Below are 7,100 nucleotides of genomic sequence, written 5' to 3' on the forward strand. Positions count from 1 at the left end.
AAAAGTCATTATTTTGAGGCTTAGAAGTCATTTCTGCAATTCCCATAGAAAATCAACGGCGTCTCTAATTCAATTGTGTGGAGCGCATATCAGGTGGGTTTTCTCTGCCGGCTTAAGAGATACACGTGAAACTAAAGCCGATCCTGGGTGCCTAGGGTGCCTGTCATCCAATCCGCACTGAATTTCATTTCTAGCACATAGCCAAAAAATCGCCCCATTGACTTACATTGGAGTGCAGAAAAGGTCATTTTTTCTCGGTCCCTTTAAGAGGTAGGAGTTAAACAAGCTTAGGTCTGCGGTGCCCAGGGGGGACCCCATCCAGCCCGCACTGAGTTTCATTCCTACCACCTTAGGAAAAAAAGTCATTATTTTGAGGCTTAGAAGTCATTTCTGCAATTCCCATAGAAAATCAACGGCGTCTCTAATTCAATTGTGTGGAGCGCATATCAGGTGGGTTTTCTCTGCCGGCTTAAGAGATACACGTGAAACTAAAGCCGATCCTGGGTGCCTAGGGTGCCTGTCATCCAATCCGCACTGAATTTCATTTCTAGCACATAGCCAAAAAATCGCCCCATTGACTTACATTGGAGTGCAGAAAAGGTCATTTTTTCTCGGTCCCTTTAAGAGGTAGGAGTTAAACAAGCTTAGGTCTGCGGTGCCCAGGGGGGACCCCATCCAGCCCGCACTGAGTTTCATTCCTACCACCTTAGGAAAAAAAGTCATTATTTTGAGGCTTAGAAGTCATTTCTGCAATTCCCATAGAAAATCAACTGGCGTCTCTATTCAATTGTGTGGAGCGCATATCAGGTGGATTTTCTCTGCCGGCTTAAGAGATACACGTGAAACTAAAGCCGATCCTGGGTGCCTAGGGTGCCTGTCATCCAATCCGCACTGAATTTCATTTCTAGCACATAGCCAAAAAATCGCCCCATTGACTTACATTGGAGTGCAGAAAAGGTCATTTTTTCTCGGTCCCTTTAAGAGGTAGGAGTTAAACAAGCTTAGGTCTGCGGTGCCCAGGGGGGACCCCATCCAGCCCGCACTGAGTTTCATTCCTACCACCTTAGGAAAAAAAGTCATTATTTTGAGGCTTAGAAGTCATTTCTGCAATTCCCATAGAAAATCAACGGCGTCTCTAATTCAATTGTGTGGAGCGCATATCAGGTGGGTTTTCTCTGCCGGCTTAAGAGATACACGTGAAACTAAAGCCGATCCTGGGTGCCTAGGGTGCCTGTCATCCAATCCGCACTGAATTTCATTTCTAGCACATAGCCAAAAAATCGCCCCATTGACTTACATTGGAGTGCAGAAAAGGTCATTTTTTCTCGGTCCCTTTAAGAGGTAGGAGTTAAACAAGCTTAGGTCTGCGGTGCCCAGGGGGGACCCCATCCAGCCCGCACTGAGTTTCATTCCTACCACCTTAGGAAAAAAAGTCATTATTTTGAGGCTTAGAAGTCATTTCTGCAATTCCCATAGAAAATCAACGGCGTCTCTATTCAATTGTGTGGAGCGCATATCAGGTGGGTTTTCTCTGCCGGCTTAAGAGATACACGTGAAACTAAAGCCGATCCTGGGTGCCTAGGGTGCCTGTCATCCAATCCGCACTGAATTTCATTTCTAGCACATAGCCAAAAAATCGCCCCATTGACTTACATTGGAGTGCAGAAAAGGTCATTTTTTCTCGGTCCCTTTAAGAGGTAGGAGTTAAACAAGCTTAGGTCTGCGGTGCCCAGGGGGGACCCCATCCAGCCCGCACTGAGTTTCATTCCTACCACCTTAGGAAAAAAAGTCATTATTTTGAGGCTTAGAAGTCATTTCTGCAATTCCCATAGAAAATCAACGGCGTCTCTAATTCAATTGTGTGGAGCGCATATCAGGTGGGTTTTCTCTGCCGGCTTAAGAGATACACGTGAAACTAAAGCCGATCCTGGGTGCCTAGGGTGCCTGTCATCCAATCCGCACTGAATTTCATTTCTAGCACATAGCCAAAAAATCGCCCCATTGACTTACATTGGAGTGCAGAAAAGGTCATTTTTTCTCGGTCCCTTTAAGAGGTAGGAGTTAAACAAGCTTAGGTCTGCGGTGCCCAGGGGGGACCCCATCCAGCCCGCACTGAGTTTCATTCCTACCACCTTAGGAAAAAAAGTCATTATTTTGAGGCTTAGAAGTCATTTCTGCAATTCCCATAGAAAATCAACGGCGTCTCTAATTCAATTGTGTGGAGCGCATATCAGGTGGGTTTTCTCTGCCGGCTTAAGAGATACACGTGAAACTAAAGCCGATCCTGGGTGCCTAGGGTGCCTGTCATCCAATCCGCACTGCAATTTCATTTCTAGCACATAGCCAAAAAATCGCCCCATTGACTTACATTGGAGTGCAGAAAAGGTCATTTTTTCTCGGTCCCTTTAAGAGGTAGGAGTTAAACAAGCTTAGGTCTGCGGTGCCCAGGGGGGACCCCATCCAGCCCGCACTGAGTTTCATTCCTACCACCTTAGGAAAAAAAGTCATTATTTTGAGGCTTAGAAGTCATTTCTGCAATTCCCATAGAAAATCAACGGCGTCTCTAATTCAATTGTGTGGAGCGCATATCAGGTGGGTTTTCTCTGCCGGCTTAAGAGATACACGTGAAACTAAAGCCGATCCTGGGTGCCTAGGGTGCCTGTCATCCAATCCGCACTGAATTTCATTTCTAGCACATAGCCAAAAAATCGCCCCATTGACTTACATTGGAGTGCAGAAAAGGTCATTTTTTCTCGGTCCCTTTAAGAGGTAGGAGTTAAACAAGCTTAGGTCTGCGGTGCCCAGGGGGGACCCCATCCAGCCCGCACTGAGTTTCATTCCTACCACCTTAGGAAAAAAAGTCATTATTTTGAGGCTTAGAAGTCATTTCTGCAATTCCCATAGAAAATCAACGGCGTCTCTAATTCAATTGTGTGGAGCGCATATCAGGTGGGTTTTCTCTGCCGGCTTAAGAGATACACGTGAAACTAAAGCCGATCCTGGGTGCCTAGGGTGCCTGTCATCCAATCCGCACTGAATTTCATTTCTAGCACATAGCCAAAAAATCGCCCCATTGACTTACATTGGAGTGCAGAAAAGGTCATTTTTTCTCGGTCCCTTTAAGAGGTAGGAGTTAAACAAGCTTAGGTCTGCGGTGCCCAGGGGGGACCCCATCCAGCCCGCACTGAGTTTCATTCCTACCACCTTAGGAAAAAAAGTCATTATTTTGAGGCTTAGAAGTCATTTCTGCAATTCCCATAGAAAATCAACGGCGTCTCTAATTCAATTGTGTGGAGCGCATATCAGGTGGGTTTTCTCTGCCGGCTTAAGAGATACACGTGAAACTAAAGCCGATCCTGGGTGCCTAGGGTGCCTGTCATCCAATCCGCACTGAATTTCATTTCTAGCACATAGCCAAAAAATCGCCCCATTGACTTACATTGGAGTGCAGAAAAGGTCATTTTTTCTCGGTCCCTTTAAGAGGTAGGAGTTAAACAAGCTTAGGTCTGCGGTGCCCAGGGGGGACCCCATCCAGCCCGCACTGAGTTTCATTCCTACCACCTTAGGAAAAAAAGTCATTATTTTGAGGCTTAGAAGTCATTTCTGCAATTCCCATAGAAAATCAACGGCGTCTCTAATTCAATTGTGTGGAGCGCATATCAGGTGGGTTTTCTCTGCCGGCTTAAGAGATACACGTGAAACTAAAGCCGATCCTGGGTGCCTAGGGTGCCTGTCATCCAATCCGCACTGAATTTCATTTCTAGCACATAGCCAAAAAATCGCCCCATTGACTTACATTGGAGTGCAGAAAAGGTCATTTTTTCTCGGTCCCTTTAAGAGGTAGGAGTTAAACAAGCTTAGGTCTGCGGTGCCCAGGGGGGACCCCATCCAGCCCGCACTGAGTTTCATTCCTACCACCTTAGGAAAAAAAGTCATTATTTTGAGGCTTAGAAGTCATTTCTGCAATTCCCATAGAAAATCAATGGCGTCTCTATTCAATTGTGTGGAGCGCATATCAGGTGGGTTTTCTCTGCCGGCTTAAGAGATACACGTGAAACTAAAGCCGATCCTGGGTGCCTAGGGTGCCTGTCATCCAATCCGCACTGAATTTCATTTCTAGCACATAGCCAAAAAATCGCCCCATTGACTTACATTGGAGTGCAGAAAAGGTCATTTTTTCTCGGTCCCTTTAAGAGGTAGGAGTTAAACAAGCTTAGGTCTGCGGTGCCCAGGGGGGACCCCATCCAGCCCGCACTGAGTTTCATTCCTACCACCTTAGGAAAAAAAGTCATTATTTTGAGGCTTAGAAGTCATTTCTGCAATTCCCATAGAAAATCAACGGCGAGGCGGGGCTTGGCGCGCCACATGGACGGCTGCTAGTGAGGAGTGCTCCGTCCCGGGCCGCAGCTATCAGAGGAGACTGAGAAGCCATGCCGGACGCAAAGAAGACCGACAGGCAGGGGAGGAAAAAGGAAAGCCCCAAGACCGGATCGGGAGCCTCGGAGACTGATGCGGGCAAGCAGAGAGGGGAGAACGGCACCAGAGCCAGCCGCAGCGCCTTGCAGAGGGAGACGGCGGCCATGTTGGTAGAGGCACAGACACAGGAACCGGCCGGTAAACAAAGCGCGGCGTCTCCTGTCCCCCCCCCGTGCGATGCGGACATGACTAGAGTCCCCAGGGGCCCCCTACAAGCACCGTGGAAAGCGGATTCCCCCGCGGTTGACGTCACTAATAGTGGGGGAATCCCTATCCCTATACAGCAGAAGGGCCGAGCGGCCATCTTGGAGGAGGCAGGGGAGCAAAACTGCACTGAGCTCCCCATTTATAAGGGGTCAGAGACGGCACAGAGTGCCACAGCATCGATCATAACCCCACAGTCACCCCAACAAGCCCCCCAGACCTCAGAAGGGCTTAAGGCTAACTATAACATGGGACTGAGAATTCACACACAGTCTAAACAGGTGGCCATCTTGGGTGAGGCAAGGCAGCCTCATAGGACAACATCAGCCATTGCTGATTATAATAAGGACACTACAGTACTAGCCCAAGACACAGTATACAGATTTGATGAGAAGAAGCAGAAACAAGCTCCTCTTACACAGTCCCTCTCAAAAGCAAATGACAGAGACTCGCAAGAGACATTAAAGGTCCAATGGGAACCTCAGAATCCATCAGGTCTCTCTAGCCAAATCCACAGCCACCCGCAGCAAGCAGACATCATGCAAGAGTCTGTTTCCACATACAATCCCCTGACATCCAAAATTGAAAATATATCACTCCCCATCAATCCAAAGGACTCAGCCCCAGCGGACTCTAGGCTAAATATGCTGCCGCCCGAGACCACGTCCGGACAAACTCCTCAAGTAAAGGAGACCAGAATCACCCATATGAGAGACTATACACTTTCTGATATGGAAGGTTCCAAACCAGTGAGAAATACAAAGGACATCCTCATAGATGTCAACCAAGATGAGACACATCCGCTTCAGAAAAAGAGAGCACAAGAGTCAGACAGCTCAGAAGGGTCCACGACCCCATTAGATTCTGACTACGAACCACTTCAACCGAACAAAAAAAAGATGTTAAAGACTCCTAAAAAACACTACATGAATAGACTATCTTCCTCAGGCAATAATTCAACATCTGAAGACATGTCGGCATCTTCAGACGACTCAGTGATTCATAATCCCACAGCTGTTGGTCCAAAACATACAATTGCTACTGAGAGTGCTATGCAAGCTTTACAAGGTCATCCCGAGCTTCAAGCTCTATTAGCATTAATTCCATCCAAACAGGACTTATGCAATTTAGCCACAGATCTCAAAGCCACCTGGCAGAAGGACCTCGCAGTGGTGAACAAAAAAGTCTCAGTGCTGGAAAATAAATCGACAACCCTTGAGAAAGTACAAAATAAACAGGATATCCAGATTAAGGAACTTATCAACTGCACCGAATCTCTTAAGATATCCCAAAAGATGATCACCCTTAGGCTTGATGATGTTGAAAACAGGAGCCGCAGGAACAATATAAGGATAAGGGGAGTTCCAGAAGAAATTCGAGCGGCCGACCTGTATAGCGCAACAACATCGATCTTTAACAGGATCCTAGAGAGGCCACAGGACACTTATATCGAGTTAGACAGGGTCCACAGAGCACTCAAACCCAGAGGGAAGGATTCCAAAAGACCAAGGGACATAATATGTCGCGTCCACTTCTACCTACTTAAAGAAGAGATAATGAGGAGAGCGAAGGATATCCGGGACATAGACTTCAATGGTCACAAAATATATCTCTTCACCGACCTCTCTCTCCTAACGCTGCGTCAAAGAGCAGCACTTAAACCTCTGACCCAACTACTACTTGAGCGCAAACATATATACAAATGGGGCTTCCCATTCTCCTTATCAGTAAGAACAGCAAGAGGATCTATCACGTTAAGTGAACCAAAGGAGCTACCAGACTTTCTCAAAGCTCTCAACCTACCCACTATATATCTACCAGACTGGTCGGAACTACATGAGACGATGGTCCTTCCACCACCCAGATACTATTCTCAACCTACAGAAGGCACTTCCAAAGACTTCACAAATATGACTCAACTGCCACTGCCGCAAAGAGGAAAAGACAGAAAGAAGATATACCAAGGAGATAAAGATCAAAGACCTGGGTCTGCCGCCAACACTTAAGCAATCTTTCTTCTAACTTTTACCTTCTTTCCCTTCAAGCAGGCCTTGCAAGAATTAGTTACAGTCTGCAATCCATGACATGTTTGTATATGTATTTGTTTCGCCATAGGCTTGACTCTTTATGCTCAGAGACACAATCCCATATAACAACACTAACTAGACTTTAGCTCTTACTCCCGTAAATACATGTTGATCCTACTCTAAAACTATTAGCACATTAACCCATAGTAGTAGAATCTATATGGATCACAGCTATGCCTCCCCCACACAGCTCTTAAAGCTCATTTTCATAGTCCGATATAACGAGTTAGCTTAACAATCTAGTTCCACAGGCTTTATATGGATGATGACATAACTAGGCCTGGACACCCGAAGTGGTATCCCCTCCTTGTGACACGACAACCCAACCTCCCA

Source organism: Dendropsophus ebraccatus, unplaced genomic scaffold, assembly GCF_027789765.1.
Source record: "Dendropsophus ebraccatus isolate aDenEbr1 unplaced genomic scaffold, aDenEbr1.pat pat_scaffold_511_ctg1, whole genome shotgun sequence".
NCBI lineage: Eukaryota > Metazoa > Chordata > Amphibia > Anura > Hylidae > Dendropsophus > Dendropsophus ebraccatus.